The 22,278-nt window shown below is 41.1% G+C and overlaps 1 protein-coding gene and 1 long non-coding RNA gene across 3 annotated transcripts in view; one reads left to right on the forward strand and one right to left on the reverse strand.

Annotated features, from left to right (window-relative positions):
* The window catches only part of lingo2 (leucine rich repeat and Ig domain containing 2), a 210,943-nt gene that overhangs the window by 139,786 nt on the left and 48,879 nt on the right, over window positions 1-22,278 (forward strand). Inside the window, exon 5 of one of the 2 annotated variants that reach the window (XR_015103832.1) lies at window positions 11,374-12,581. The exons of the other annotated variant lie outside the window; for it this stretch is intronic. The gene's annotated coding sequence lies outside the window, so the exon portion shown is untranslated. Of the gene's footprint in view, window positions 1-11,373; window positions 12,582-22,278 lie in introns of those variants that run through there. 2 annotated transcript variants of the gene reach the window in all.
* Window positions 1-22,278, reverse strand: part of LOC147208577 (uncharacterized) — a 160,705-nt gene that overhangs the window by 60,899 nt on the left and 77,528 nt on the right. The window lies entirely within an intron of this gene.

Below are 22,278 nucleotides of genomic sequence, written 5' to 3' on the forward strand. Positions count from 1 at the left end.
CTAGTTACCATGAGTTGTGAGTTATTACCAGAGTTCTAAATGGCCGTTTTTGAGCACCAGCCAGTGTTAGTTATTTTCTAAAGTTACCAACCAATCAGAATGTTTACTCTGATGTTTTTTTTCTCTTTTTTTTTTTTCACTTAAGCTGCACTGGTTTGATCTACCCACTTCACTCTATATCTGTTTGGGTGTTGCGCTGGTTGCACTCTAGACTGTAGTGTGGAATATTGTAGACATATTTGTGCTGCCATTGGGCATATTAAACATCATTATGTGGCATTTCGGCACAGAATTTATTGGAAATGAAAGAATCACCGTCATGAATACAAATGGCTGAGAACAAAACATAGCATGGCGCAGGGTTGGGTGTCATTTGAATTTCAATTACTCCGGTTCCAAACATTCCTCGATTCCGATTTTTTCTGGGTTGTCCAAACTATGGCCATTCATTGTTGGCGGCTTTCAGCCTTGAGTGCCTCCCGTTTGCCTCCCTTGTGCTGTGCTACTTCTTACAGTGAGTGACGAGACAGGAGAACAGTTTGTTCTCATCCCTCACCTCTTTGTTTTCAACCATTCAGACATCTATTGATAGGACCACGTCTAAATCCTAAAAAAAATGTTGTTTTTTTTTGGTTGGGGTGTGTTTTTTCAACTATGCATCCATCCATCCATTTTTTTAATCCGCTTATCCTCACAAAAGGGTCGTGGAACCTATCCCAGCTGTCTTCGGGATACACCCTGAACTGATTGCCAGCCAATCACAGGGCACAGAGAGACAAACAACCATTCGTGCTCACAAGCACACCTGAGGTCAATTTGTTCCATTAACCTCCAATGCATGTTTTGGGAATGTAAGCACGGAGAGAACAGGCAAGCTCCACGCCGGAGGGCCACAGACCAGATTCGAACACTGTACTGTGAGGTGGATGTGCTCACCATCGATTGAACCCCGTGTGGAGTTAATATTTTAGCATCGTGAAACCGTTTCATGCGACCGGGGGTTGCTCCTGCATGCAATTGCTCGGGAGACTCATTAATATTTCACTGCTCTTTTCTTCTTGTGCTCTTATTTGGATGCGTTTCATGAACTGTCAGGTTTATTCTTATTATTCTTTTATTTACACGGACATGTCTTTACATTTCAGACAGTTTGTTATCAGGCATTCTGATTTGCTCACATCACAATTATCCAGGATATATTCTTCTGAAAAAGGACAGCAGAGGGGTAACTATCTGACCATGTTTAATTCCAATATTTGAACTCCAAGAACCTCTTTTACTTTTTTATGTAATTTAATTTACACTTAATCTTGCATGGTTTTTATTTGAATTGCTCCTTCTGTACTATTTTAATTAATTTATTATGTGCAATCTTTATTTCCTTTTCTTGTTATCGGGCATTCTGATTTGCTCACGTAAAGGTAATCCAGTAAATCCAATTACTGAACATGGTAAATTTCAATATTTGAAATCCAACAACTTTTTTGATTTTTATGTAATTTAATTTAGCCATAATCTTGCATTATATGTCTTTGATTTGCTTTTTCAAAACATTTTTTAACTTTGACCTAATTTTTATGTTTATTTCGTTTTTATTATATTTTATTGCATTTGATTTATTGATTAAAATTTAATTGTAGGTCAATGTTTTAATTGTCCTCCAATTTTCTCACATATTCCAAAAACATGTATGGTACTTTAGGTTAAACAATCACTTTCAATTGTCCCGAGATGTGATTGTGTGAACTTAGCTGGGTGCAGCACACCGTCACCAATGTGATGTTGGATGGAGAACACTGAATGCAGCAGTAAATTTCCTTGTTGTTGTCTTGTTTTGCTGCAAAATAATGAGCCATTCTGATCAAAAAGTCATTTTCTTCGCCAGTGTCGCATTAACGTACAGTACGCCACTTCCCGGTTTGTGTTCCGTGACCAGTCAGGTGCCTGTATTCACAGTATTGGGAATTAAATTAGTACATGTATTCCATTACTCCCCAAGGCACTTATGTATATGTCGCCGCGATGTTCTGTCTGGCGGGAGATGGTGCCTGCTGATGAGACCTTCGCTTTACCTGATTTCCACGCCCTCCCGTATAATAGACAACCCTCCAAATTTAAGCATCTCGGCAAGCTCCAATGTGGAGTTTTCATGATCTCCCTGTGCCTGTGTGGGGGTTCTCCAAGCACTCTGGTTTCCTAATACATCCCAAAAACATGCATGCGTGCTAATGTAACATTCTATGTTGTCCCTTGGTTTGAATGGTTGGTTTTCTTCTTGACCTGTGATTGGCTGGTAACCATATCAGGGTGTACCCCGCCTACTGCCCAAAGGCAGCCGTTGTTGGCTCCAGCATGCCCGCGACTCTCGTGAAGATGAGCGGCTCGAATAATGACTGGTTGAAATCTTTAGCGGCACTTGAGTCCCATCCATTCAAACCTCAATCAAATGGAATTGAACTTGGCAAACACTCACTTCAAGGTCAGGCAGAAAAGTAGTATAAGGATGGTTCTGCTTCTTTATGTACACCGTTTGTCCCAAACTGCAAATGGACCGTTACATTGTTGTCACTGCATCATTTTAAGATGATGTAGTGATGTCATGCGGGGAGTCTGCATTAATAACTGCTGACTTTATGGCCGATCAGCAACGGATTGATTGCAAGCGTGTGGCTTCGGACTCTTATCTGCTGTGATTATAGGCCAAATGACAAGAAGAAACAGAGTCTTGTGTTTGGACAAGTTTATCAGCGGCGGCGTCCCATCACGACGGCAATCAATCATCTAGTCCCCACTGCGCTTTTTGTTGTCATGTCAACGGAATGCTGAATGGCCTCCCGGGATGCGAGAGGGCGGGATGGAGATGACGGAGGAAGTGACAAGTTGGGCTAAATTGCAATCGATTAGCTTCTTTGAGCCTCTTTTCTCAGCGAGGTAAAGAGTCCACCAGGAGTTGTGGCCCAGCACCAAATGAGGGAGATGTCACACGCTCGCTCTTCACATTGCATCCCTCCTCCTCCTCCTGCTCACCCGCCTCGTCCTCACGAGCCAAAAAATCTGCACACTTGCGAATCTTGACTGCACACTTGCTGCAAGGCTCCACTATAAGGACACATTCAAATTTACTCACCTTCAACTGCAAAGCGGCCCAAGAGTGGTCCAACATCCAGTGTATTCTGAATCTGTGACTGAATGTAGTACAAGAAAGGAGATTTCGGTATCTGTTCTACTATGACTGGAGCTCATGTCAGTTTGCATTTTAGCTGAGCATATTTTCCTTGACATTTAAAGAGAGATTCAGATTTGACTGGGTGGCCAAAGCCACTTTTTAAAATTAACCTCTTTAATGGAAGGAAGGGAGTGAGGAAATTAAAAAAGGAAGAAGGGAGCAATGAAGGAAAGAAGGTAGGCAGGGTAGAAGCGAGGGTGGATGAGTTGGTGGGAGGGAAGAAAGATGTTGGAAGGATAGGATGTAAATTGAATGGAAAGAATCAGAAAAGGAAACACGGATGTGTGACAGGAAGAAATCCATGGTGGTCTGAAAGGATGGAAGGAAAGAAGAAACGATGGAGACTTGAAAGTATGAAAGGAAGGAAGGAAGCATGTGAAAGGAACCAAGGAGGGAAGGAAGAGATGAGGGAGGGAATGGGAAGGGGAACATTGAATAAACAATGGAATTAAGGTTGGATGAATGAATGGAAGGAAGGAAAGAAGGAAGGATGTCGGGGAGGAATCTAGGATGGAAGGAAGATGGATATGATGGAAGAACCGACAGTCATTTAAAGGAAAGCAGAAAGGGAGGAAGGAGTTCAGTTGCACTTTAAGTCCGTGCGTAATGGTGACGGCAGAAGTGTCCGGAAAGGCGCAGACAACTGTCGTCATACAGTCTGAGGCCAACTTTGTACTCTTTCATTACCTCCTCTCCCCACCTCTGTCCCTCACTGTCTCACTTGCGCTCTCTCTCTTTTACTTTTGCCGCATCAATAACATTTGAAGAATCACAAATATTTCATGGGCGCACTGCTGCTGCTGCTGCTGCTGCTGCTGGATGAAGTCCATCAACTTGAATGGATTCCATCAACTTGCCGCATGATTTGCATTTCTTAAAGCGGGCGGACGGCATGCATTATGCAGCAGCGGCAATGCATTCTGCATAAATCCACTCGGCGGAGTCCGTATTTCACAATCTAAACTTTCGCAGGTTTGCTTACCCGCACGAGGAATAGGCAGACAATTACGGCGAGGCCTGTTTCATCGAGCGCCGTCATGTGTGCGGTAAAAGGCTTTAATTGACGGACTTGCCTGTGATTTGAGAGCAGAGCTGAGTTCACCTCCTTCTTTTCCTTTTTGGTCAGACATCGTTAAAATCACCATCTTACACAACGGAAATAAATAGGTTGACTCGAAATGATCCAGTGTCAAGAAAGTCAACGGCACATGTGCATATGGCATATCTCCAGGGCTTTATCCCATGTTTATGCAAGAATTTTTGACTTTTTGAATTTTTCATGCACTACCAATAGAAAGACAACATACACAGACTAACAACACTACTAAAATCATATTGTAAGTCAATAAAAGGCATTGTGGAATGACCTAACCCCAGAATTTACTGTATTTTTTGCACTGTATTGCGCACCTAAAAGCATTCAGCTTTTCAACTTTCTCAAAACCCGACAGTGTGCCTTATATATATATATATATATATATCGTGATCATAGATAAAGGGCAGAGGAAAGCCGTTGTAGTGGATGTAGCGGTCCCAAGTGATGGAAACATCAGAAAGAAGGAACACGAGAAACTCGAGAAATACCAAGGGCTCAGAGAGGAGCTGGAGAGAGCCTGGAAGGTAAAGGTGACAGTCGTGCCTGTGGTGGTCGGAGCACTCGGGGCAGTGACCCCCAAACTAGATGAGTGGTTGCAACAGATCCCGGGAACAACATCGGACATCTCAGTCCAGAAATGTGCAGTGCTGGGAACAGCAAGGATACTGCGCAGAACCCTCAAGCTTCCTGGCCTCTGGTAGAGGACCCGAGCTGAATGAGGGACGGACACCACCCGAGGGGGGGTGAGACGAGGAATAAAAAAATATATATATATATATGGATCAATATTCTGACTTCTTGGACGTAGTATTTTAAATGTTCTGCAAAGTGCTTTGTTACAGCTGAGAGCATGAGAGCGCAATCTCACAATCTTTGCTTCTGTCCGTTCTTTTTTAACCTCTCCATTTTTTAAATCATTTTGTATTTTTTTAAATCTCCCTGTTTATATTGATTGAACTAAGTTTTCTGCTTTCTTTTTCGTAAACAAGTCAATGTGTTTTTAAGTCCATGACGAGCACAAACAGATGTGCACACTTGCAGATGAGGCCATGTAATGGGATTTTAAGAGTCTGGAGTCTTAATCTGCAACAGTAACATGAGAGTAATTGGCAGGCGGGTAAAACACAATGATAGATGAAAGAAGGAAAGCTTTCAATGGAAAATTCTAGCATCTGACACATGAATCACTTTCACTCTCATTTTTGCATCCTCTTTAACTTATCTTACAGTAATTACATGTGATTTAATACTTCAACATGCCTGGTAAAGATGTTCGGGTTGAGTCTTATTTCTTGAGCTTCTATTTTAAATTGTTTACATTTATGCAAAAACAAAAAAAATGCAATTTGTGGATTATGTTGTGCTTCCATTCATCAACCATCCATTTCAAGTTGTGGGCAGTTGACCCAAGATGCTGTTTACTAACCGATAAAATTATTTATGAGTGGATAATTTATGTTTTTATCAAATATACTGGATTTACTCACAGATAAATGACTTGATTAAAAAACATATAAATACATAAATTATTTTTTGTTTATTTAAATTAGTTTGTTTGTTGTTTTAAGAATGGAATGCATAATATTGTACTACATAAGTGGAAATAAACTAATATCTTTTCATTCAGTCATTTGTCTGCTACCGTTTGCTAGCGGTTTTAGTTCAGCTTTTCATGACGCATGCGGTAATCACAACAGAGTTACCGCCCTGTGCTTTATTCATGTAACAATTTTCAAGACCTTTTAAACTGGTTCATTGAATGCGTCACGAGTTACATAATTTTGAATCCAGTCCAAACTACGGGCTGGCCCTTCGTAAATATTAGCCGTCGCGTATATGAGTCAACCTAATGCAAAGTACAATATTTCCCTCAGCTCTTCATCAGGAGTCCCCAATATTCATACGCAGTAAAATTTATGCATAGAAACGCCAAGCGATGTGCCTGATGAAGGATTTGAGCGATTCAACTGAGATGGCGCAGAATGAAGATGACACATTGGCTGATTTATCATTCAGATTTGAGCGGATTAAAGAGACCAGGGGGCGTGGGGGAGAAGAAGTTAACTTTATTTTTAATTATACATTCAGACATTATTATTCCATCCGTAATGTCACATCCCTTCCCAGGAGAAGACTCATTCAAATTTAATAACGGGACAGGGAGAGCCCTTTTTTTTTTTTTTTTTTTTAGTAATCATATGACACCGAGACTGCGCGGACACTTGAACGAGCACACCGTGCACCCTGGATTTATTTTTTCCTATTATTATTGTGGATTTTTTTCTAGTCATTGTTTATCCCTTTTGTGCAAGGTGGTTGTCATGAAGAACTGACAAAAGTAATGATCGCCTTCGTCATATGATGTGACGTATATCAGAGCTGCCACAAACTAGTTTGCCAGTTGACGAATCACCAACAGTGGTTGCAATTAGTCAACGAATTGGATCATATGTAAATCGTGACATAACGTGCCAGCAAGTATCTGCTCTGGTAATAACCATCATTTAGCTTACATCTTGAATTCTTTATGGTATGTCCATATTAATAATGAAGACAATTAAGATGAGAGTACATTCAACTTTGATTAAACGTTGTAGCTTGTCCCATCATTTCTGACATGTTTATAAATGATGGTGCAACTTAAATTGAAGTCAATACTGCGGCCTTAAAATTTCTCGCTCTCAATTTTTAGTGCATTAAATTGGAATTGAGAACTATACCGAGGGCAGAGTTGCACTAATACTGTGAAACTATCTATAAATACAAAAAGGGTTGACGAAACTGAAAAATGATTATTCAAGATGGCGAACAGTGCGCCGGCCCTCTTGATACTTCGACTTTAGTTTGTGGTGAGTAGTGCTTTGTTGACGGACTCTGGTGGATTTGGCCATGGTGGTATTGCTCAGTTCTACAAGTGTCGTGTGGAATGGCAAAAGCTCTCTTACTTCACATCAGGCCCATCCAAACACATCATATGTGACTCCCGCTTTAATTGTGGGCAATTAAAGTGCAAATCCTTATTTGTCATCTTGTCAGCTGGAGCAGAGACAATAGTGTGACGCTGAGTCCCTTTCACTCGTCAAGCCTGGCAGAGAGTTCCACGATGCTCTCAAGTCCCGCAAGTCCAAACAGTAAGCAGCCAAGTGTGGAGCACAATCCTTGTTCAAGTTGAACAAGTGCAATGCTTCAGAGAGCAAACTTGTAGAACCTCTCTAATTTCACAAAAGCCCCCCCCCGCAGTTGGTGATGTTCCTGAGAGATCATCTAAAGTGAATTAAGAGATTTGTTTCTAAATACTGTAGCTGTTTGAAGATAATTGCTGAAAACGTGCAATTACTGTTTGGCTTCTGATTGGCTGAATAAAATTTCTGAGTCAATGCACAAAAAAGTAACAAATTTTTAGATGGTGTCGTTTTGCCTCTTTTCTGTTGTTTTGTCAGCAAAAACGTGAATTCCCTTCATTATTGGCTGCTAATAAAGGAGCTCCTTTTCACCGCTAAGCCTTCAAAAGGTCACCTAGGTAAGCCCGTGCAATTATTATTCACTTGATAAGCAGCACGCACATCACACCAGCAAGTTGCTTTCAGATATATGATGTAAAGTGTGTGCACAACTCACTCACTTAATAACCGTGCACACTTACGGCTTGTAAATATAAAACAATGAAACTAAATTGGCAAAAGCTTTCACGCTTTTTACCTCCTCCTCACTGCCAGACTTATAATTGAACTCTTCCAATCGGGTTCTGGCCAAAGCCCTTAACTGTGTGCTTGATAAATAAATAATGGCCACTACTTTGAGATAATGTTTTATTGTTTCCCCCTGATGTGATTATCGGCGAAGCCATAAAACACAATATACTACTCGCCCAGCCCATGCCCAATATTCACTCCCGTCCAAATGTATTGGACCAGTTAGGCCACTGGTTCTCCGAGTACCACCTCCTAAAATACTGGGCTTCCTAAATACCACCATAATAACCAAGATTAAGATTTGGTACCATTGTAGGCCAAACGTACTGTATATTTCTCATTATTCATAGTTTTCACTCCCCGTTCGCCTGGCCGTCAACTGCAAGATCTCCACTTGCAGATGATGTAAAGCTGTCTGCTGTAAAATGGGCGGATGGAGTCTGGCTTCCAATCCCAATCGTACGTCTGTGTGTGACAACCCTTCCCCCATTTATTTCTAAAACAGGTCAGGGGATTTGATGCACACTGTTGTCATATATCTGAATGAAATACAATGACATCCACCACACATGCCTGAGCATCGATCAAATCCATCAAAATCGCGTTACACCCCCTCCGCCACAAGTTAAACCGTCTTTTAGCTGGTTGAAGGTCTACTTTCTATCACCTCGGTCTGCCAAATTCCCCAATACGGTAAAAGAAATTTGACCTGACATGAAAATGAAGTTGTGCCAGACTTTACACCGAGCGCGCACGTGTGTGTCTACAAAAATAGAGCCCTCTAACTCTACAAAGCATACATTTTGTCTGCCAATTTAAAAGACGGAGGAGAGCTTTTATCCTTTAAAATAGTATTCGCCCAAAACAGAAAAGGAGCATGAAATGGAATGTTGTAGACATGCCAATAAATCAATCCTCGCAGTTAAACCCTATAGACCATGCATTTTTAAAGAGCTGAAGATCGCTGAAGGGAATAACTCCTTCCGCAAACAAACTAAATCTTCAGCGTTTTATGTTTTCATCGATAGAAAAACAAAATATCCTGTTCCAATATTTTGGATGGCAGTGTAGCTGCTTACCAACATGGTCAATGAAGAGGTGCTAATCAGACAGCAGAGTGAGGTGAAAGGCGTGTTAATGAACGGTAATGAATGAATGTTAATATGCAGTTCGCTCAGTCCCTTTTCTCCACTGCGACTCCCGTGACTTCTGTGTTATTGCTGATTAGCAGCGCTTGCGCGGCATTAGCCGGTTAAGGAGCCATTATTGCCCGGCCCCTCGATGGTGGATGTCAGGGAGAAGAAGCCGGAAAGTCATAAAGGGAGGATAGGGGGTTAGCAATTAGCTTACTCTGCTGACTCGTTAAGCAGGGTGGTGTCGTTTGATGTTATTCTCTGCTTTGAAGACCACATTTAAATGTCTCTATTTACTGTTACAATCATCCAAAAAGCAAAAAATAAATACTTCTTCGCCAAGACCACATAACAAGCTAGCTTTCTTGCAGCATGATAAAAATTGGGCCTCACGTTAGCATGCCATAGTTTTTCGTCTGTCTAATACAAGCAAAGCATCCGCATAGTCATAGGCCCCCGAGCCTGAAAAGAACAATGGACCAGAAAATATTTTCGCAACTATTAGTTATGTAGCTAGCCTCTTTGGCTTCGCTTGTAACACTGCAGTAGTAACTATGCCTGAAGTTAGCATGATATTGTTTGTTTGTTTTTTGCAACTAGTACATGAGACCAAGATTAAACAGAGTAAATTTGGGATTGTGATTATTTCAGTATACTTTACGTAGCTAGAGTACATTTTGTGACAATTTAGTTTGGCAGTGTGCTGCTTGAATGCCAATATATGCCTTGGCTCCATCAACGTTGGAAAACACTGGAATCGATTAATTTCTTAATTTACAAGTGCCTGATGCTTGTGAGTAGTACAAGCTATCTTATCCTTGCCTTACTCGTCGTAATTTCCAATCGCTTTGCAAATGATCTTGTTGTACGTTCGAGAGGGCATCCTGTTGATTTTGAATGAATTCTGATAGCCGATACTCCAGGGGTGCAAATCAGTCTACACGTTTTGGCCGTGGCTCGACTAGATTCAAACAAATTTTCCGTCTGTCGAGTGTGAATCTCCCGTTGGCATCTCCAAGTGAGCTAATGGAATTTTCCACAAGGGGCCCTTTCTCACATGAACACGCTCAAGCACAAGCCGATAAAGCCGCTGGAGAAGGAAAAACTTGTCAAGTGTGTGAGCACAGCCAAGCGTGGAGGGGCGGGGAATGCAGAAATGTCGTGGATATTCTCTGAGACCTTTCTGAAGACTGAAGACAATTTTTGTGCCCAGCAATCACTTGACACTCTTCTCGTGTGTGTGATGACCGAGTGTCGCTACTTGCACGCTCCCAACACTCAAGTGCATCCAGCGTGCTCTGAGAAATTGATCTTTGCAGGACAGGCGAAGAATAGTGTGTTTTCAGGCACGGTCTCTCGTGAATCATTTGGTAATCTTTGTTGGTGGATTTATTTTTATTTTATCAACAGCGTGAATGTTAATGCCAAATGCTAATTTAATGGCAAATACGGCATTTACTTTTTCTTTTCAGGCATGGTCCCGAGACATTTTTGTTTGTCTACTAATGATAGACATGCCTAATAGGTTTCACGTTGCTCAGTGAACCTGGCTTTGCAGGTAAATGTGTGATATTTCATAAATATCCAAAATGGCCCTATAATGGCTGTTCAAACCATCATGTGAAAACTACTGTCTTTTGACTACTTTTTTGAGATTACTGTGTAATGTCTGACACAAATGACCTTAAAATTGCCACTTCAAACTGAAATGGCTGACTTCCCGTGTCTTTTTCAAGCGTGGATGCAAGAGACGTTTTGATGGGTTCACCAAACTTCATGATGCTGAATTTTCAATTAAGTACAAAATGGCCACAATGCCACTATAATGAAAAAATGGAAGGCTTCCTGTGTCTTTTCCGGATTGATCCCTAGGGACTTTTTTGTGGGTCTACTCATGATAGATTTGTGATGACCCATGAATATTCAAAATTCCATTATAATAGCTGTTTAAACCACAATGGGACACTTCCTGTGTTTTTTTCAAGCATAGCCTATTGAAACTTGTTTTCTCTGCTTTCTCATGGTAAACATACCTACCAAATTTCATGCTAATAAGTGGCACTGGCCTCAGGGGCTGAATTTCCAAATTAACATGCAAACATGTTTTTTTTCTCCCGTGTCAGACCCCGATGCATTACTGTTGACTGAAGTCACTATTACAGAGTGTGAAAAATTCATTAATTTGTTTTGCTTCTCTTTTTTCCTTTTATGCTTCCCTTGATGTAGGTAAGTTTTGTTTCTTTATTATTATTCCGCCCTCTTCGCATTCTCACAAAAATGTTGTAGCTTTAAAATGAGAAAATAAATACTTTCTGCTCTCTTCTTAGCTGTCTTGAACGGGTTAGTGGTGCAGCACGCACTCACACTCACATGCGTACACAAACACACTCTCACACACACACGTGCGCACACACACACTCTCACACACACACACACACACACACACACACACACACACACACACACACACACGCAATAAATATCAATGGCAACCCACTAAAACTCTAATGAAAGAACTCCATCCTTGGTGCTTGTTCTACGCTTGCTTGCTGCAGAAAGAACATTGGGGCCCTCTGTTGCCATGGCGACCGTTGTATCGGTCTGAAATTGCGGACATGATTTTGTTGCCTTAAACGTTGCCCAAAAATGTCTCATGTTTTTATATGCGCTTTGCTTTCAGACTACACACACACACACACACACACACACACACACACACGCACAAAATGTGCATGAATCCACATTCAAACGCTGTGGAATTGTTTTGACTTTTTTTTTTTTTTTTTTAAATGAAAAACTTTTGTGAGAAGTGCTCCCATTAATCATATGATACGTAGTGATGTGCCAGAGTGTGTCATGAACCTCCTTGGACTGCGGATTATTTCTGCTGGCAGCGGAATGACTCGGTGTTAGAGTGGACCGTCTCCCAAGCCAGGGGTTGTGGGTTTCAGTCCCTCCTCCTGTTACTATTGAATGTCCTTAAGATATGATCCCGAACCCCGAGTTTCTCCTGATTATGTGTCATCAGTAGGTCAATGAAGAGTCAGTGTGAAGCACCGGGTAGGTGGAAAAGTGCTGCACAAGTGAAAGCCTATTTACCAATTCACTAGTCATTTTGTCTATTTCTAATGTGCAAGGTGTTCATTGCCATGGGTAATTAGCAACTGGAGCGATTATTTAATCAGGACATATATGTGTGTCTATGCATGTTTGAATGTGCAGTGGATTGTTTAGGACAGCTTATTATTTCTAGGTATTAAGTGTTTTTCTATTGCGTATGTCATGGACTTTTTTCTTTTAATTGTGGATTATTTTGAGTCATTCTATTCATTTATAGTATGCAAGGAGGTACTTAAATATTAAACAACTGGCGAGATGAGCTTTTATCATCAGATATACATTGTATGCAGGCATTTGCCCATGTGTGACCTCAGCGTGCCCCGAGCTGTGCGTGAGTACTTTGCAGGGGGGGGGGGGGGGGGGCGTGAAAATTTCATGATTTGTTTCCAAAGTCAGCTCAAGTCTCAATAAAGCGCAGATGACTGATGAAAAGTCATCTGCTGAGAAATGAGATGGCTGAGAAAAAAAATGTCTTAAGTGTTTGACGACATCAAAGACTGACATTTTCAAATCAAGGAAGCAAAATAAAAATATTTTCATTTCATTATCAACAGGAGAATCAACACGAGTCAGGGGGTACAGTTAGATTAAGCCTCTTTGGGACAAACAATTAAATAGAAGACTTGAGCTAGTGTCGCTGTGACCTTTCCTCGTGGCTCGGCATCTCCCTATCTCTCTCAGCACCCTGACACACATATCTAGCTAGAACCAGTTAAGACCGCTGAGTCGCATGTTGTCACATGGGCTCGGCACAGCTGCCCTTCTGCGAGGGTGTGGCCCAAGGAGTTTAAAGAATGAGAACCATTTTGGACAGATTTCTGATTTTGTGGAATAAGGTGCCATGGCCATGTCTTGAGCTTCCTGATGTTCATTAAATTGTTCAACTGATAATATGAAGTCTTCTGGTCGTTACCGTTCATGTAATATTGCAAGCATTAAAGATAAAAGACCGACTGAAGGGTTCTTGCAGAACTTTACAGTGCACAGTGAACTAAAACAGGTTGAGAACCACTGACCAAGTGTGTTGTTTTTAAATGTCTACTGTGCAACGTGATCCTGAGTATCTGGTTATGACGAGGAGCGACTGTGTTAATCCTGTAACACATCCGTTGCCCAAGCATGTGAGTGATGTGCCGATCTTTTTTGTGGATTATTTCTCGTTGTTTCTCTTACAGTCTAGTCTCAGGAACAACACTGACTCACGAACCGTACCACGAATGCCGTCATGTAGTTCCAGGCTTGGCGTGGTGGTTAGCATTCCGAACACGTTTGAATCCCCGTGTTGCCGAGGGTTGAGCGGAGGTGTAAAAGGTGAGTGTAAAGGGGTGCGTTCGCTTTGTTAAATAAGCCCGAATTGACGTCGATGCTGCCGTCTCAAATCCTGGAGCCATATTTTATCGATAAAAGCCTTGTGTCACAAGGAAAACACAAAGGGGAGATATCATCTACTGTATACTCGGACAGAGAACACAAGTGAAATAGGTGCATAATATACAATTCTAAGGATCTGTGTCATAAATCGGCCAACTTGGTGTACTGAACTTGAGTATGAATCAAATCACTCGTAGACTGACATATTTGACTTGCGGTGCTAGGAGGGCCCGAGCACAGCCCTCAACGTCTTGGATTTGGCTTTGGGAATCATGGATTTGACAAGTGCTTAAGTGGATACAACCACTGAAGCCACAGCTTCTACCTGAGCCAGAAAACTCGCAGAAGGACTTATTTGCTTTACCCGATTTTTCTGTGGCATTTCCCAAAATCTGACCCACAGTGCCCTCGGGCCACACCCCCACATGGGCCTTCACTTATACGTAATAGCCAGCCTCAAGTCCTTTCCATAATCAGAGGCTTTGCCGCGAGCCTTCCTGCATCCTTCAGGGAAAAGCCGCTTCCCACTTTGTGAGGTGGCCATCTCTTTGGACACGACTGTGGCAGCAGGTAGGCGGTCCCTTGTGGTGCCCCACACCCCACTTGGAAGCGACTTCTCAAGCATCAAACATGTGACATGACGTCTCCCGGGGACGTCCAAAAGGAGTTCAGCTTTGAGGTTGCAGGAAGTGCATGGACTTTGTCGATATACGATTTTCTCCACTCTACTGGTCAGATGTTTACACTAGCGTATTTTTTTTCACTTTTAGAAGTATCTTAGTGACAGCACCATGTGCAACCGGTTAGCACGTCTGCCTCACAGTGCTGTGGCCGAGGGTTCGAATCCGGCCCCAGCTCTCCTGTGTGGAAATTGCATATTCTCTCCGTGTCTGCCTGGGTTTTTTTTCCTCCGGGTACTCTGGCTTCCTCCCACATTCCATAAACATGTATGGGAGGTTAATTGAACACTTTAAACTATCCCTAGGTGTGAATGGTTGTTTTTCTATGTGTGCCCTGTGATTGGCCGGCAACCATTTAAGGGTGTACCCCACCTACTGCCCGAAAGGAGCAGCATTTTCTTGCATTGTTTCTTTATGTCAGTGCAAGACCTCTTTTGGTATTATTTCTAAAGTGACTCGACAAGTTCTTCCTTGTCACCTCCCTGATAGTCAAACAAATCATCATAAAGCTCTCTGGTTTAAAACTAAAAGCTCCAGATTGATTTTGGATGCAGCATTTAAAAGGCCAAATCATTTTCAGAAGAAACTACTCACCAACTGTAGCATTTTATGGCTAAATGCTTCAATGCCAACTATAGCTTTTACAATGTCAGATACTCTCAAAATATCAAATTTTAGCCAATAATATTTTGACTTTAAAATACAAGCAGAGTAAATCACTTTCAAGGAAAACTGTTGCAGTCTAATTATAAAAAAATATAATAATCCAGCATTTAACCTTGCCTACAACAAGGTAATTTCAGTGTAAAAACAAGTTAAACAATTTTACAGTAAAAGATGGCATTGTATAAATAATACAAGCAACAATGCAACATCTTATGTCAAAGTATAACATTTTGAGTAAAGAATACAAGCAAAATGTAGCATTTTTATCTTGAAGTGTTGCATTTTAAGGCAACAGAGTATTCTGAAATAAAGTAAAATGTATATTGTCAAGGCCATATTGCCAAATCCGAGCAAAATACTTCCATATTTGAAGGCAACTCACAGAATCTGGAGTGTAAATTACGACAAAATCAAGCAATTTTGAGGCAAAAGCAAATATTTTGATCCTATTTTACAAAATGAATTCAATCCGATGTATGATGTGCGGCGGGATACATGGTGCTTTTGTTATTTTACAGTAAACAAACAGCATTAGACATGAAAGGCAGACATGATATCACATGACATGACTAAATGTGAGCATTATGCGTGTTGACAGGCGATGAAAGCAAACACAAGTTGACTGTGTCATTGTTGTTGTTTGCCTCTAATTAGACATTATGGACCCTCATCTTTTTCTTTGCATTCATGTGTCACGTAAGAATGAATTCTGCATGATGTTGAGCATCGTGTAGTAGAATTTAGTGTCCTTATTTATGAAGAAGCACTTTCTTGTGTGTGTGTGTTTAGACCAGCACGTCTTGTCTTAATTGCATAATTATTTAAATTAAAAGATTCTCAATCATTCTTATTTTTTTAAGACACTCTGGCTGTGTTGAAATAATTAAAGGTTAGGGATTTGCAAGAGCTTACAGTATTTGTTTTAAAATGTGTTTTACAATTGTCATCACTGTTCCTTAAATTAGCCTTAAAATTTAATTAAATAAAATTACAATTATTTTTAATGGATATGTTTGAAAAAATCCGCGATGCACTGAACCCGCGATAAACGAACCGCGAAATAGCGAGGGATCACTGTATTTAGGTATCCTTCTGAAAATTAATCAAAGAATCAGGTATTCAGATACACATAATATTTGTATTTGCCTATATAAAGAACAATTATGAATAAGGAATCAACCTAGGCAGAAAAGATGCCTTGAGCATTTCTTTGAGCCAAGATAATCAAGTTACTCGAGGACTCGTTTCACCCCTAATACCACAAAGGAACACATATCTTTTTATCTGTAAAATACAAGCAAAATATAATATATATGTGTATATACCTGTATAATATATATACAGTTTTATATATATACATACATACATATATATGTAGAGAGAGAGAGAGAGAGTGTATTTTAACCATTCGGCATTCTTATTTGGAAAGGTGAATTTTATTGTAAATGAGGTTGGGTCTTAAAAGAATCTCATAGCTGGAAGCTGCTTCCGTGTGAACGTGAAGCGCCCATTTATTTCAGATTTAATAATTTGGCGTCATGTTCTCTCCAGCGCACGCCTCGTTTGAGAACGTCGCATCCCATCCTGGCTCTGCTGCTGCTCCTTCGGCTTCCTATCGGGCTTTCGACTGAGAGAGTGAAAGTCACAAGTAGTATAGGTGCTGAACATAGAGGGAAATTGAAATGCTGATATAAGGAGTAGCCTGGGAGAAGATAGAGGAGCTATAACAAACCGCTGGAATTGCACCGCTATGATGAGAAGGCGAGACGGATCTGCTCCGACACGAGGGGAGAAGGAGGTTGGTACCTCCAGCGGCCAATCAGGAGGCTCCTTTTATTCTTTGTTGCAATCTTGATTCGGCCTTATGAATGCTTCCTTTCCACATCATCACCTCCGCATTGTGAAGGGAGTGAAATACATGCCTAATCCAGCATTTTCCAGGCGAAATCAAAAAGCGATTCCGCATAAACGAGCATTTTTAGGGCAGAATACATCTTTTATATAAGATAAGTAAAAGCACATTCAAGCCAAAAAGTGTTCAGTGCTGGTAAAAACAAGTATTTTATGACAAAATATATCTCTTGAAAGAACCTTTTATGGGGGGGGGGGGGGGGGTAAAATACATGATGACATAGCATTTTCAAGGCCAAATCTAGCATTTTGAGAGAAACCTATGCGTCAAAATAATGTGTTTCAAAGGCAAAATATTGCATTTGTCACAAAAAAAAAATCGCTTTTTGGCAACCAGTTCAGGGTGTACCCCGCCTACTGCCCGAAGACAGCTGGAATGGGCTTCAGCACACCTACGACCCTTGTGAAGATAAGCGGATTAGAAAATGCATGGATGGATGGATAGACGTAGCTTTTTAGGTCCTGTTTTCATGCCCAGCACAGGTCTTTGCGCAAAGCGCCGTCTAACTGTTCCCATTGGTGGAATTTAGTTTCTTTTGGTATTTTTGTTGACATGTGCAGGTAGTTTGCGCTGTTATGGGAGTAAACATAGCCAGCCTGTTTCCGAAACAATGTAAGCGGCTCCCCTCATTCAAATATTTAAAAGAAACTGCACGAAGACCTCTACTTCCGGATGATGTCAAGTTGGCTACTGTGAAGTTGTTACATCTGTCGAACCTCTGTTTGGGACAACACCTCCCCTGACGGCCCCAAATTGTGCCACAGTGAGAGTGCACTCAATGAATTGATTGGTACAGTGACTCAGAGGGTTTAATACGCTGATGTCACATTTATGAATGAACTACGACACCTACCACATACATCAGCTGAACGTAGAATCTGTCTGCCAGCTCCTGGATCAAATCTACCAAAATCAAGTTATACCACCTGCACCACAACTTTGACCTGTTTTTACTTGGTCTAAAATCTACTCTTCTTTCTGTCACCAAAATTTCAGGTGCGCCTGGGCAGTGTGATAAAAAGTGCAGCGTGGTCTGCCAAATTCCCAAACACGATAAATAGACTTGCCTGGGCATAAAATGAAGATGTAACAGTTAGTACGCTGAATGCACATGTGCCTGTCTATGAAGAAGAATCCCTTTGCGTGTAAAGTGCAAGCACAATTCAGTATTTGGAAGGCAAAAGCTCACTTTTTGTGAATAAAAGGTGGCCAATCAGGAGGCTCATTTATCATGCTTTTAGTCTTCATTGCAATCTTGCTTCAACAGGCAGCCTGAGGAATAATTCCTTCACGGCCACCTCTGCAAGAGCGAGCAGAGGCATGTTGGGATTGAATTCGTTTCACAAATAAAGGACTATCTTACCGCTTGTGTCTTTGTGAGGGATGACCACAGGGGATGGCGAGAATCCGAGCCGGGGGTACCCCTTAGAGAGCAGACATGCATGTTGTTACATTAGTGGCTTGGAGCTGGTCATGTAAAAAACCTTTTTGTCCCTGCCGGGCAAAATCTTACATTTTCAGTGAGTAAGACAATAAACTGGAGTTCCAAGGCAAAATATCGCTTTTTGAATTGAAAGTAGAGTAGAGGAAAAATGTAGCATTTTCAATGCAAACCAAATTACCGGTATTGCATTTGAGATCCTCGCATGGTCTTCAAATCTTAGGGTAAATTAGAGCTTTTTGATTGTAAATTACAGGACAATATGTAGCATTTAAAATAAACAAAAAAACCACATTGCATTTCAAAACAGCAGCCAAATTTATCATTTTGAAGCAAATGCTCACATTTTAAATGGCAAATGTTACCCAAATATAACCTTTTTTATTCTTTGTGCAAGAGAAATACAGTGGTGCCTTGTCTTACGAGTTCAAGTTCCTCTATGACAACACTTATAATGTGGAACACTGTTCTCAAATCATCTTTTCTCATTGAAATGAATGAAAATGACATTGAGCCATTCTGGCCCATGCGGAAATTTGGGATTTACATCAGAAAAATAGCATTCTCTAGTATTGTACTTTTTTTTTTTTTTTTTTGCCGACCACCGTACTTAAATCGTAACTTAAATATTTGCTCGCAAGTCAAAGCAATAAATTGGCCAGGCAACGGTACATCGTTAAAAACTCGGTGATCAGATGACTTGGAAGTCACCATTCATTAGTTTTTAATGCAAAATGAAGCACTTTGCATGTAATATGGCAAAAAAAAAGCATTTTTTGGTGAAACACTGTACATGTTCAAATTAAGCATATAGAGTATGAAATGCAAACTCTGCTCATTTGCATGTAAACTTAAAAAAGTTATGCACTTTGTGTAAAGCAAGCATTGTCTTTCTAAAGCCAACTGTGGCATTTTTCGAATAAAACACAAAAAAAGTTCAGCATAGACAACACTGATGCTCCTTGGCCATTAAGCAGCCCGCAATCAGCTCGACTCGCTTTTGCATAAAAATAAAACTTGAAGTTCTATACCCGTGTGTGGTGGGGACGTGGGAGGTGTGACACAGTGTTGAAGCGCATTTGCCCTCTCAGGTGGACGGCAGAGTGAAGAATGAGGAGCGACAGTGTCACACGGACGAGGTGTTTAGCGTGTGGCAGCTGATCATATCTTCCAAAAACTACAGTGTGAGGGATGAATAATGATAGTGGCTACAAGCAGCGGTGAGGATTGAAGTAGCCGTGCCTCGGTAACAGCTGCGTAGCGATAAAGCAGGGATCAAGCTGTCGGTGTGTGTGTGTGTGTATATATATATATATATATATATATATATATATATGGGGGTCACTGCCCCGAGTGCTCCGACCACCACAGGCACGACTGTCACCTTTACCTTCCAGGCTCTCTCCAGCTCCTCTCTGAGCCCTTGGTATTTCTCGAGTTCCTGTTCCTTCTTTCTGACGTTTCCATCACTTGGGACCGCTACATCCACTACAACGACTTTCCTCTGCCCTTTATCTATGATCACGATATCTGGTTGGTTCGCCATTACCGTCTTGTCAGTCTGGATCTGGAAGTCCCACAGGATCTTCGCTCTGTCATTCTCCACTACCTTCGGAGGTGTTTCCCATTTTGACCTTGGGGTTTCCAGTCCATACTCTGCACAGATGTTTCGGTAGACTATGCCAGCCACCTGGTTATGGCGTTCTATGTAGGCTTTCCCTGCCAGCATCTTACACCCTGCAGTTATGTGTTGGATCGTCTCAGGTGCCTCTTTGCGCAACCTACACCTTGGGTCTTGTCTGGTGTGGTAGATCTGGGCCTCAATGGCTCTGGTGCTCAGGGCCTGCTCCTGAGGTGCCACACACACACACACACATATATATATATATATATATATATATATATATATATATATACACAAATAAAAATCAATACAAATAAATATAAACAAATAAAAATCCAAATTTGAGTATAAAATGCAACACACACACACACACACATATATATATATATATATACTGGATATATATACTGGATATATATATATATATATATATATATATATATATATATATATATAGTGTGTGTGTGTGTTGCATTTTACACTCAAATTTGGATTTTTATTTGTTTGTGCCTTAGTGTGCTATGTTTTTCAATTCAAATGGCCCCAGATGTTGCCATTGAAAAGGATACTTCGTTTATCTTCAAAACCCTGGATTTTGCTTTATTTTACACTCAAAATTAGTTTGGGGGTTAAAATTTTGACTAAGAAATGTGAGTTTTTGCTGGCATTTTGCAGTCAAATGGGGTAGTTTGTCTTGAACATGTCATGTTGGTTTTAGTTGACACTAAAATGAGTGCATTGAATGTTATTTTTAATTAAATGGTATTTATTTATTTTTGTATTTCACGTAACCAGTTCAGGGTGTCCCCCGCCTACTGCCCGAAGACAGTTGGGATAGGCTCCAGCACACCCGCGACCGTTGTGAGGATAAGCGAATTAGGAAATGGATGGGAGTATTTCACATTCAATATTTTGCCTCACTGTCTCTTGTCTGTAGGTATTGGCTTAAAATGATATATCTTGCTTGTGTTTTCCACTCAATATACCATGTTTTGCCTTAAAGTGCTACCTGCTGCCTTGATAATGTTCAGCTTGGTTGGCGTTTGACACTGAAGTTATAAACATCCTGTTATTTTGTCTTCAAAATGCTGCATTTAGCTGAACCAAGATGACACAAGCTTCTCCATAAACAACAAGTAGCAGATTCGTCGTACATCACGCAAGAAAGCGAAAGTATTTCAGGGCCCTGAAACATCAGCCGCTACTGTGATGCAACGCGACTGTAAACAAACTTGGCAAAATGTAGAATTGCCATGCAAAAAAGAAATAAAACACGCCTCCTGTTTATTACAGTTTGCTAATCATGTCGGCTTGTATATCTTTGATGCAGGGGCTATAAAAGTGCATGTCACCCCAAGCCAGGTTATTGAATTGGGACTCCGGCGCAGCCTGGCGTGTCTCCTTCACCTCCTCGTAAACACGTGAAAAAGCTACAAGCTATTTGCCACACAGCCAGAGTGTAAACAGCATTGTCAACAAATCTCAGCATGTCTTCACTCATCAAATGGCTTTTGAGATGCGCTTTCCCCAGAAAGCGCCACCCCATCCAATTTGAGCTGCGGGTGCACTCATCAGCATAAAATTGGAATTATTAATGGAAAACACAAAGCTGAAGCGCCGCTGTAGACGCAGGCCTCACTGGGACTGACATGGCGTGACCAAGCAATGACGAGACGTTGACCATATTAGCAGGAAAATGTGTTTTCATATGCTGAATTATGCCTTGAAAATGCTCCATCGTTGCCTTGGAAAGGCAACATTTCTGCCTGTGTTTTACAAAAACTACACTACCTATTTCTTTCTCTTATATTTCACAAAGAATGCTAGATTTTCCATTGGAAATGTTATCTTTAAAACAAATCACTATGTTCAGACGTCAATCATTTGCTTGCTTTTTTTTTCACTCAAATGTAATTTGGCATGAGAATGCAACATTTTGGACAACCTATCTACGCGCAACACTCCATGTACGGCCCACTTGTAAAATACATCTCGTGATAACACACTGTATTTTGCGTGTGTATGCAACAGGCATGGCTCTGTTTTTTTTTTCTCTCTCTCTCTCTGGTGGCAAAAGGGTGGCTTGACCGATACATGAGGGGGCTTCGAAAATAACTATTTTACAATATCAAATAAAATGCTTGGCGGGGGCTCCACGGTTTTCTGACGGGGTTCGAGCAACCCCTAGCCCCGGTGTCGCGCCATCTCTGGTAAGTAAGCCCATCGCAGACAGAACAATGTAAATGTAGGCAGCAACGGTATGCTCATTACTTCCAGAGCGATTCACGCAAGCTGTAGTTGTTCATGCATGCACATG

Source organism: Hippocampus guttulatus, chromosome 2 (genome assembly GCF_054856545.1).
Source record: "Hippocampus guttulatus isolate MCC_2025c chromosome 2, RoL_Hgut_1.0, whole genome shotgun sequence".
Classification (NCBI taxonomy): domain Eukaryota; kingdom Metazoa; phylum Chordata; class Actinopteri; order Syngnathiformes; family Syngnathidae; genus Hippocampus; species Hippocampus guttulatus.